We start from the raw sequence: 10806 nt of genomic DNA, 5'->3' as shown, positions 1-10806 counted from the left end.
AGAGAGAGAGAGAGAGAGAGAGAGAGAGAGAGAGAGAGAGAGAGAGAGAGAGAGAGAGAGAGAGAGAGAGAGAAGCGAACCTAGAACCCAGGCTGGTTTTTATACTACTGTTACGGTTACAGTCATGTCACGGCCTCCATACCAGGTTTTATACAACCTGTGCCTTCACATCTGCCGGTTAAGCCACACCCCCGGCCCTGCTGTCCCTGTCACCTAGACCACTGTTTAGCTAAGGCTGTTGATTTAGACTCTAACTGCCGCCACGGTTGTAGACCAGGCCTCCCACCTGCTAAACAAGAGCTCTCCCACAGACACACCCAGACCCCGGGACACCCTTTGAGTAATCTTTGTTTTCAGCCTCAGGTGTCTTTGGTGATATTTCCCGACTTCAGGATCTTTAGGGTATTATTACTACGAATGGCCAGATCGAATTTTTAACAGCCCTAGGTTCCCACCAGCCACTTCTACAGCTTGCTAGAAAGTTCACAGTTATTAGAAATAAGCAGGGGTGCTCAAAGCAGGAGTACAGTAGTTCAGGGAGTTGCGGTCTTCTGCTTGGCAGGAAAGCAGGCCTGTGGAATCGCTGCCACCTCTGGCTGGGGAAATCAGCCCCTGGTGAATGCCCAGTCTCAGTTTCGTGCCAGCCGCCTGATAACTAACCTTGAAAGAAAGGCATTGTGGTGCACAATGGTTAGTTCAGCACGGACGTGAAGGGTGGATGCAGGTTCAAGACTAAGCTTGCTTACAAGTGCACAAGGTAGAGAGAGTGTCTTTACTGAGGTCACACAGTGGAATATACGGATGTTTGTAAATCCCTCCTCCATCCTCAAAGGCGCCTGAGGACCACGGTCCCCTCAGCCCCTCAGTCTTAATGTGGCACTTTCCAGGACAGAGATGTAGACGAAGATGGAGAGGTGGCAGTTGAAAGGCAGTAGGTACTCAGCGCCAATGAAGAACTCAGGACGCCTCAAAGGCTACCACCTTCTAGTCCCAGTCCTCTTTGCTGCTGGGGAACCAGAAGAAGCCTTTGAAGAATTTCTGAAAATTGATGAGTGTCTTGTTTGCCTACTATGTTCCTTGCTAGAATTCGAAGCCCTACTGTCTCAAGTAGGTCTTGGCTTAAACGGAGTCCCTGAGAGAAGTAGAAACGCTTGTTTTTTTTTTAAAAAATATTTTTTTAGTGGCTTTACACCAGGAGATATGTTTTAAAAGATCGCAGATGTGGGGCAAATTTCTGAATTTTTTTTTCAATCGAGATGAGCTAGGTAGGTTCCTGCTTTCCTGAACCATCAAAGGCCTTTGATTGAGAGCAATGTCCTACACTTGAGATCCTAGAAGTAGCAAGGCTGAGGCGGGAAGTTGGTGGATTCTAGGCCAGCATGGGCTACAAAGTGAGTCCCTAACTTCAAACCAACCAACCAAACAAACAAATATTTTGGAAATTATTTACAGCTATAACAAGGCAAACTAGAACATTGAAGAATTTAGTAGCTTCCTGATCTCAGCTCTTACAGACTTGATTTGGTTGAAAATTGGGGATTTCCAACTGCAGAGATTAGCAACTATCATTGTTCTGAGTTCAAACTAGCACCCAAGCTTCCTAGCTGTGTGACTTTGGAAAGGTTTATTAGCTTCACTGTGCTCTTTAACCTTGGTTAACTAGTTGTTTTGAGCTGTAAGTGAATTGAGAACACTGCTGATATAAAGGATGCAATCACTAAACATATTACCATTATAATTTAAGTAATGTTGTCAGTACATATGGGATTCCCCCAACTCTACGGAGATGAGATGGTTAATTTGCTCAAGTAGGGAACCTAGGCAGCTGGACCAGGGAATTCCAAACTTTCTGAACTCTTAGGCTGCCAATGCCAGGACTCTGGGCCTGTCTTTTGAGTCTTAAAGAATAAAACAGTGACTAAGACTGGGTAACAGGGAAGGTCAAAGAGGTGACTTACCAAGTTGTGGTATTGGTAAGCAGATGGTGACTCTTCTGGAGTCCCCACTCTGTTGTTTTATTATGACTCTTGACTTTTGTTGTTGTTGAAACAGGATTTCACTAAGCCCAGGTTAGCCTCAAACTCAATATGAAGCCTAGGTTAACCTTGAGTTCCTGATCCGACTGGCTCTGCCTTCCCGGTGCATATACCACCAGGCTGGGGCTTCAGAACTTCTCCAAGGACAGATATTCACATATTCTTCACATGCTATACACATTCACTCATTATTCCTAAGAGACTGTATTTCATGATTTGACATGGCAACATCCATGTCAAACTATCATGTTGTTGTTTTTGGAGACAGGGTTTCACTGTGTAGGTACGGTTTTCCTGGAACTCTCCCTGTAAGCCAGACTGCCCTGGAATTCAGAGATCTGCCTGCCTCTTCCTCCTGAGTGTGGGATTAAAGGTATGTAGCACCTTGCCACCACTGTCTGGCTTTGTTTTCCCATATTATTTTTAAAAAAAAACCAAAGGAATTTCTTAATCTTGACAGTGAAGCAAATTGAATTAGCAAGACACTGCTAAATGAAAGATTTGAGGACACAGTAATGTGGCTGTCATGCTTTTCTTCTAGATGGTCCTTCCTCTTAGGGTTCTTGCTGTTCCCAGCTGTGTATCCCTTGGGCATGCAGGAGTGACTCCAGGGATCAGTTCCTATCTCCAGATACTGAGTTCTTCCAGACAAGAACAGTAAATCATTCTGCCCTGCTGAGTGTGAACCCATTGGGCTGTGTGTGTGTGTGTGTGTAACTCTGAGCCTAAGAAGGTCTTGACTTCCCCCTCTCAAGCCATTTTATCACTCTGCTCCTGGAAGCCTCTGGGTCTGGCTCCTGTCTTCCTAGGTCCCCTAATGAAACCTCACAGTTGGCTCTTTAAGTTGGATCTTTAAGCTCTGTCCTGGAATGTGATTTTGTTGGGTGTCACAGAGATGACCCTTTCCACAACAAGGTGACATTTCTGTGCCTATTATGACATCTGGGGATGTCACAACCATTCCCTTTCCATGTGGAACTGCTTGTTTTCTATTCTTTCTGCTGATATATGCCCAGGATAGTGTGGCATTTTCTTTATCGATTGTTTGAGACAGAGAGCACCTCTCTTTAGGTGAGCCACTCAGCCTCTACTCCCTCTTCCTTGGTCCCAAACTCCCATTTTTCTTTTTTTAAGATGTTGTGATCCCAAAGCTGTCCTGCTAATAATTTATAGAGCTCTGTGTGCTGTGTTCTTCCCTCACAGCTCTCTGTGTATTGTCTCTGCTTATCTCAGAAACCCAGAAGCCAGGAAAGTGAGGGCTGGTATGTAAGGATGTCCATCTCCTTCGATTCTCTGCAGAGAATCTCCTGCAGTTTAATGAATGAGGGCAACAGGTCCAGGGGGACAAGGGCCTGAATACTGTTTTATTTTCTGTCAGATGAAGACTCCATTTACAGTCAGTGGTGGTCATGATGAGAGATGAAAATACCCATATTTTGTGACTGCCTGTGGTTCAAGAGATTACCTGTTAACAAACAATCAATCAAACAAACAAACAAACAGGATCCCTTTATAAGAACTTTCTGAGGAGATAATGGAAGGCACAGTTACCTAAGTGTGACCTGATCAATGAAGTGGCAGGGTGGTAGAAGGGATTCCTGGTATGACCAAAGAGGGGGGTGGTGGTGCTGCTCCCGCTCTGCCCCAGCTTTCGTCACTCCCAACTTTTCCAGCCAGTGGCTGCTCAGATCAGATCACAGGGTATGTTTCTCCACAAGACATAGGTACCTGAGGCTGTGGGTCAAGGTGGAGCAGCTCCTTGCAGCCCCTTTAAAGAGAGGCTAGAAATTGCTACCACCAGGGGAAGCTCCAAAGGACTGTCAGACCAAAACTGCACAGGGAATGGTATAAGGTCAGTTAAGCAATCCTTTACCTCCCAGATACACTGAGAGCTGGACTTCCAAAGCTGGGCTCCATAGAGTATTTATAACTGGGTGGCAAACCCAGGATAGTCCTGAACAGATGAAGTGTCCCTTGGGGTATAGGAAGGAGGATTCTCAAGTCACAATCACCCAAGGCCCTAACCCATTGGGCCCTTGGAAGTCATTATTGTGGGTTTAGGTCCTGACACTCACCCCTCCACATCCTTTAATTCTTACAGAAGTGGGGAAATTTCAGACTCTACAGTCTAGACTCAAGACACCAGGAGGGCATGACTTGCCAGAGTGGTGTTGGATGGATGGAGTTCAAGTGAGGATGATCTCACGTGGCCTAGAGGTCAACTCCAGGGGAGGCTGGGAAGAGAGATCACACCGTCTATCCCTTGCCAGAGCATCCTTCCATAAGCATCCAAAGTCTCTGCCTTCTCAAAAACCGAGTGCCAAAGGGCTGCAGAACCTGAAATAATCCTCCACCCCGCCCATACCCCTGCGGCACCTTCAGCCAGCTTTTCACTGGCTACCTGGAAGCTGAGACCTCTCTCTCTCTCTCTGCTAAGAACTGGAGCGCAGGCACTTAGCCCAGCGTGCTGTGTCCCTAGGGGACCAGAAGTCGTTGAATGTTTGAACATCTTCTAAAATCCCACTACCCCACTATTTAGGACAAATCTCGCAGGTGTCATGAGCAGACAGATGGGACTAGGCTTTCACTTTCTCTTCCTACCTGGAGAGTCTAAAGATAATCTGAATCTCCCAGGATCGCTCTGCCAGGATTCTGGCCTTAGAAAAATCGACTTTTAGCAGTTTTTGTGTGTTTGTTTTCCCCCACAATAGAAGCTGAGAGACAATCGGGAGTTGCAGGGGCGAAGAGAGGACATGGATGGAGGGTAGGGGCCACGAACGTTCCCAAACTAGTTGTGCGTGCAAAAACGCGCACAGCCAAGTAAAAGATGTTCTTGAACAGAGGCTTTTTCTGAGCCAGAGGTTGCCATAGGGTAGTGTGGGGTGAAGGGATATGTGTTGGGGGTGGAGGTCCAGGAGGCAGAAGCCTAGGGACAAAGAGGACCCGGGTGTATAAGAAAGGCCTTCTAGCCTGGTCGCTGAAGCTGTAGAGGAGATGGCTCAGAAAGAGGAAAGTGGTGGTGACTGGCCGCCTCCTCCAAAAGTGCTCTGAAAAAGGATCTGGCGTGAGCTGTACTTTCGCTTCGGGCGCGTGATTGATGCGAGCCGCGCACTGAGGGCTGAGTAATTAATAAAGATTACACTCGTTTTGTCGGAAAGTCTCTCTTAATTAATGGAGAAGGGGGGAGCCGAGGGTGATTTATTTGCATTGGGAATATTTTCTAGGCAATACAGACTCGGTGGTGGAGGAGGCCAATAGCACTCAAGACTAATTGGCACTCAGTGGGTGGAGGGATTCTTGTAGGGATCGGTGTACCCTACATTCATTCTTTCGCCCCCGCTATCTAGAAGGTTCTACTCTCGGGAGCGCACCTCTCTTCCAGGCCCTCTGCTCTAAATGGGCCTCCCTTTCTTCAGAAGACCTGGCTTGGCTGGGGGAGGGGGCACTCACCAGCCCCATGCAGACCACGCTGAGCCTTTAGAGCTGTTCCTGACCCACCCAGGGAGCACGAGCTGGATCACCCACTCCTGGCATTTTCCAGGTCTTTAATGGGTGTTCTGGGAGGCAGGACCGAGGTGTACAAGCACTGGCTCCCTGATCCTAAGGCACAGAAACATAGAAACCCATCTCCTGCGTGTTAGCCGGTGTAGTTAAGTTCAGCTAAAATACCACCCTCGGGCGTTACAGTCCGTTTCCACTAGCTTAGGAGAAAATAGTGCCCTCTTCCCTGCTTAAAAATAAAAATCCTCTCTCACTCTAACGTTGACTCCTCTTGAAGGCCCCACTCCCTCTACAGTGGAATAAGCCAGTACTTCGTGCTCAGTATAAGGTGGGGGTGACAGCATGGCCCCGAGAAGCGGGGGTAGAGTCAGGAAGCAGCTTCAAAGGTTTCGGTAAACGACTCTTCGGCCTTTATTTATGTCCGTATTAATACAATATCCATCATATGCAGATATCGATCTTTATCCTTTAAACTGATACGCTGAGAATCAATTAGCCATGCAGATTACATTTCCTACGTACCCCAATGTTAATCTTTCAGACTCAGAGCCGGTGATATATATTTTTGCAGCCAGATAGTATTAGATTTCGTTTGGAACAGAAAAGAAGAAAGAAGAAAGGCTCTCTGAAGCATATTCCTCTTGGGGCTACTTGTCTTGACTTTTGGCTCTATGCTGGGAGTTGGGCTATCCCTCTTGGAGCGTTTCCTCCCCACCCATCCCCCCGCCACCTCCCCCAGGAGAAGAGGCAAGCCTTCGACAGTGACTTTAGTGAGTTGCCACTCCGGGGACCCAGGACAGCTATCTGCAAGATGACTCTCTAGGAAGGCTTTGCCTGCGGCATCTGCACCGCAGTTGCACGCGCTAAATTCTGGCGCCTCTCTGGCTGCTTCTCCGTTCCATTGTCCAAGATGGTCAGTTTTCAATCTGTTCAGAGTTATGCTCACGGTTCTCCTGGACCCAAGCTTAAGATTCAAATAATGCTGCTCTCACTCTTGCCTAGAGAAAAATAAAGTATATATTTTAAAGGGAGTGGTCATTTTCCAAGGACGGTGACGGGAGTGGTGGTCGTAAGGCTGGGAAGGAAAAAGCTCGGGATAGAGAAATGGTTTAGAGTCTAGGAAAAAACCTAAAGACTTAAGTCTAGTGATTCCACCACAGCCGGGTGATTCTTGTTTGATTTTCTCAGTCGGTGCGTTTCCCTACCTCCCTCGCTCCACCTTTCCTTTCCTCCACTCTTTCTTCCTCGTTCTCCGTATCCAACCCGCCTTTATCCCCCACCCCTTTTACAGTTATCGTCCCTTCCCACTTAAAAAGGCCTTGGGATCCTGAAAATAGCAGCCCCTCCCTCACCAGCCTAGTCGCCTCAGTCGGGGCGCCTGGAGCAGTCTCCAGCTGTGAGTCTCTTTTAGGCCCTTGTAAAGGACAGCTTCAGGTCACCCCCTGTTAGCACCAGCCCTGCTCCCCGCAGGTCTTTGGCCAGATCGAACCCAGCTTGGAAGCTGAGACTCCTGCCTCCTCCACCTGTTGTATGCGATTCCTCCGCTCAGTGGACTGCTGCTTTTAAAGCCCGGGAGCTGGGCACACTCTCGGCCCACGACTTCCAGCTGTCTTGACTTCCCCGTGACAAGCGCCCAGGTTTGGCGAGGACACCCTGAGCTTGAACTTTGGTTTTTCAGTTTCCTCTCTTCGATCCTATTGATCAGTTGATCGTCCCGTTGAGATCACCTGGCACACAATCTCCTGTGAGTTGAGAGGATCAGAGGCAGAGGGGTGGTGTCACTCCCACTTCCCTGAAGCCGGCAGGCACCAAAATGAGTCAGAGACAGGTCTGTACTCATCTCAGGGATAGGCCCAGCCCGCCACCTCACCGGTGCTTTCTTTACCCCACCACCACACTGTCAGTCTCTGCAGGGGGATTTATAGTTCGGTCACCCTGGGACGGGAATTCCTGAGAGGGTCACTTGCCTACCTTTTTGTTTCAGTCAACAGTCCTCCTTAGAAAAATTTGTAGACCCCGCTTCTCCGACTCACTCCTCGTAGTTCTGCTCTTGGCCGGTGTCAGCCCCTCCGCCTGCCACCGCACAACGGCGGTCCAGCCTGCTGCGGGTACCAGTCAGTCCTCAGGCTAAGGAAAGCCCTTTCCCCTTACTGCCACCCCACTTCCGCCCCCAACTGCATATACTCCAGAGCCAGACCTACAGGTAGAGAGCAGGCACCGAACTGACACTAAATTTTAGAGATAAAATCCTCCTCTTCCTCCTCTTCCTCCTCCATTTACTCCCACCAACACATACAGAGAATATTAAATTATTACTATTATTATAATTATGAATTATTGTTAATTTACAATACGCCCCCGGCTGTGGAAGATCGCCATTCGTGTTTACAATAAGTTTTGTAAATGAACTTCTATAAGACTAGAGAGACTTAGTTTCTGCCTTGCTCTATTGGTTTTCAAATTTAAAATTTTTTTCTCTTCCTCGCCTCTTTTTCTTTCCTTTTCCCTTTTCCTTTACTCTTTCTTTCCCCGCAAACCATATGTTCTTTATTGAGACTCCACTCACAGTTCCCCAAGGCCCCCTCGCTACAGGGGCACGGCAGGGACAAACCCAATGTGGCTGGCCCACACATTTCAATGCGGCGCCCAGATCCGCATCTCACTCCTAAACCCGAGCTCACTCTGCTGGATTTTTTGGTGGGGAGAAGCCGGCGCCAAGGCTTTTGACAAATAACTGCGGAGGGGGGGGGGCGCGAAATGACCGTCGTTGAGGTGGTGGGTAGTAGCGCCACTCCACCGGTTTAACCTACACGTTTCACCAGCAGGTCATCCTGCTTCTGGCCAGGAAGCTCACGACCTGGAATCTGTTGTTTTAATTTACTCCTTGGGAGTGATCGGCAGCCTTTTTGTAGGACTGAGGGTTCCTCCGCAGTTGTCCCACTGTCTCCTGCCGCCCGGCGGCGCAGTCGGTCAATCTCTACCTCCACCCCACCCACGTGCGCCCATTTCAGTCTCAGTGACTCTCCCACCAGACCCAACAGAAAGGACGCAGTAGCCTTAACAACCACCTTACTCTCTACGTTATCTCTCAACACTGTTGCATAGATAATAATTTCCGTTCAAGACTTGCATCCTCCTGGAAGAAAGGTTATCTCTGGGAGGCCTGGAGACGAACTTCATGCATGGAATCGATCCCCAAGTAAGAAGAAAACATAGAGAATAGTGTTGCCGCGCCTGGGCAGAAGCCACGGGAGTCCTTTGGGATGTAAATCTCCCGATCCACACCTACCTGGGAACTAAGAATTAAGTATAGTCTTCACGTTTGGACTGTCAATCTAATCTTTGTTACTTGAAACACTTCTAAGTGGTTGTTGTTGTTGGTGGTGGTGGTGGTGTGTGCAAGGAATATAGGCGTCAACCACAATGCCCCCTTCTTCATCCCCACTTGTTGCAGGGGCTAAATTATACTATTTTTTAGTCCTGAAGACTCAAATTTCATTTTTTTTTTTAAAAAGTGTAGGTGACAGGGATGGATGTAAGGATTGTTCGCAAGACTGTTGAGGGACTTCCCTGGACACATGTGTGGTCTGCTCTGAGTCTGAGCACTGCTGACCAAACCTGGGTTCACCCTCTCATACCTACTGCCAGCACTCATCCGTCCAATCAGTGACTGTACCGTGGCCGGATTCAGCACCTGGATTTGGACTTAGTAGCCAAGTGGCTTCTAGTTGGGGCAAGTGGTATGGATGGAGATTCCTACTGTATAGGCAGTTGAGATAGGTGGTTTCAGCTTCCAGACATATGGGGGGGGAGCCTCAACTTTTTGGGAACTAGGAATTGCTAGACCATGCGGCTTGTGGGCTTCTTCAAAGTCGGTTTTGCCTGGTTTGTTTTGGCAGGTTGGGTGCTCCTGTTCTGAGAACCACATCGAATATCACTGCCTTGGCTGCCGCCATGGAGTTTTAGAAATGTCCCAGCCGCTGTGTCCACTCAGTGACCTCAGAACCCCTGGGGACTTCTACGTGGAGGTGAGTTGGCTTTTATTCTTTGGTTGAATGTGAACTGGAGAGTCCTGGGCAGAGAGAGAAGAAAAACTCAGTCATAGTCCCTGCCCTCACCCCATCCTCTCTGCCTCTGTATACATTTTCCTAGCAGGTGATAAGTAGTCTATGAGTGTGCTACTGAGCTGGCATCCATGAGCTGTTCAACAGGCAATACCCTTGTGGAAGTGTCCCAGAGGACTTTCTGAACCGGGAAAAGTATCTGCAGACACCCATTATAAACAAGTCGCCCTTGTCCAGCAAGATCAGCCCTCTGGAGAGCTGGGGTCATGCTACCAAAGTCTTGAACTAAAAAAAAAAATAGAGGAGATTCAGCCCCAGAGGTTCCAACCCTCAGGAGGGGTCTCTTTTCACTGAATGTGCAGCCTGAATTTAAGCACTTGAAATACATCTCGAGTCCCTTGTGTTCCCAGTGATTAAAGCTGACCAAGCACTCTCTGCTCAACTTTGAGAGGGCAAAACACTTGGAAAAGTTTGGCTCCTCAGATGCCATGGGTGTATGGTATTTTAGAAAACAAGTACCCAGACTTTGAAGGACTTCAGACCGGGGTGGGGGAAAGGAAGTGAGAAAGTTTCCCACCTTGACAAATTGAATTATTTTATATAAAACTTGGTTATGCAGCTCTGCAGGCAAATAGCTTCTGGGTTCTCTCCACTGTGAACTCAAATGCTCCTCCCCAAGTGTGGGTGGGTGGGGGTGGGGTGTCCAGACATTTTCTGGAGTCCCCAGAGGCCTGTCTAGCTTGCTCCCAGGGTCAATAAGCCCTTTTGACTTCAGGGGGAGCAAAGAACTACCCAGCTTTCTCCACTGGGAGTGAACTCTTAAAGGGCCAGCTCATGGGCTTTGAACAACTACATGCAGGCCCCCCTCTTGAGTTTGCCTTAATTGGGGGTGGGCAAGTAGGATTGGGGGCCCGAGTTCACATCAAAACTGTCAAAGGAGATGGGGGGGAAGGACATAGAGAGAGGGGTGGAGGATTCAGGGGCAGGAAAAATTCAAATATCATAAAAGGAAAAGGGAACTTGAAGCCCAGAAGTCATTGTTTCCTTTATTTCAAAGGGAAAAAAACCTGCCTGATTCTCATCCTTTTGATTGATTAAGGCCCTGAATACCTCTCGGCCCCAGAGTGACAGTCCTTGAATAGACTTGAGGGAATAAAGAGCAGCGCAGAACGTGGGGCTGGCACAGGAGGGGGGGTGTAAAAGAG

This window comes from Grammomys surdaster, unplaced genomic scaffold (assembly GCF_004785775.1).
Source record: "Grammomys surdaster isolate TR1022 unplaced genomic scaffold, NIH_TR_1.0 126546, whole genome shotgun sequence".
Lineage (NCBI taxonomy): Eukaryota > Metazoa > Chordata > Mammalia > Rodentia > Muridae > Grammomys > Grammomys surdaster.
This window is presented reverse-complemented; position numbering follows the sequence as displayed.